The sequence below is a fragment of the Bison bison genome, unplaced genomic scaffold, assembly GCF_000754665.1.
Source record: "Bison bison bison isolate TAMUID 2011002044 unplaced genomic scaffold, Bison_UMD1.0 scf7180017864193, whole genome shotgun sequence".
Classification (NCBI taxonomy): domain Eukaryota; kingdom Metazoa; phylum Chordata; class Mammalia; order Artiodactyla; family Bovidae; genus Bison; species Bison bison.
Window position 1 is genome coordinate 3,585,597 of NW_011494765.1, and position 1,179 is coordinate 3,586,775.

The window sequence follows — 1,179 nt, forward strand, 5'->3', positions numbered from 1 at the left end:
AAATGGAAAACTTTTTTCTTCTGTGTAACGGTTTAAATAACATAGAGATTATTTGTTCCTTAATGGTTTGCTAGAAATTGCCTGTAAAACCATCTGAACCAGTGGCATTTCTGAGTGATAAAAATGCTTGGAATACACACACTAGGAAGGCTTCCCCATAGGACATTTTCCTCAACAATCAGTTCTTCAGAACACCTTTTTCTTTTTTTTTAAAGGATCAAACAGCTATTTTAGAAAAGCCTAAGAATGTGTGGAAATTAGACTTGAAACATTAGCAAACTGATACTAATCAGTCCTGCATGGTCCTCATCTCTAACAGCATGCTGGCACTCCCTCTGAGTGCCTTGCTGGGGCTGTGCGGGGCATTTTTGGTTAAGGATGCAGAGTTGGCACCACCAACTAGCCATTCTAGCTGAAGGCCAAGCCCTAGATCCCTCTCCTCATCCAGTTCCATTTTATCCTCTGGCTTGTACATTTTCCCAAGTACTGTAGGGCCAGAGATCAGCTTAAACTTTTAAATACTTCCCCTAAGCCAGCCTCACAGTCCTTGCTTTGGACCTCTGTAGGTAGCATAAGAGGGAGACAGATATTGCTAGGAATTTGGGGTCAGTGTGAGAGGCCTGTGTTGGCACTGGGGACTGTGGCCAGGCTAAGCTTGTATTGGGTCAGCTGGGCGATGGGGTCTCCTGAACCAAGTGAGCTGAGCTGAAAGATAGGTCTGGGGTCCCGTAAAGCATAGGAGGGCTGAGTGTTCCTGCAAAAGGGGTGTGTGTGTGTGTGTCCCAGTCCCTGCAAGAGGCATGCGGGTGTATGGGGGTGTGTAACATTTATCCCAGGTTCCAAGAGGCTGGGTGTCCCTGCAAGAGGCGTGTGGGTGTGTGTGTCCCTGTCCCTGCAAGAGGCATGCGGGTGTGTGTGGGTGTGTAACGTTTATCCCAGGTTCCAAGAGGCCTGGAGGCTTCCAGGGATGTAAGGACTGGTCTAGGGTATAGTGATATAGTGAGGCCTAGGAGAGCAGAGGGGGCTGCGGGTCCCTGGAAGAGACCAGCTTGGCGGAGGGGGAAATCGGGGCCCAGGCTCCAAGAGGCCCGGGGCTCCCTCGGGTCTGGGCTGCTCCGAGGGGCCGTTGCGGACTCTTTGAGAGGCCGGGTCGGCGGCGCCAGGGCCCTCCCCGGGCTA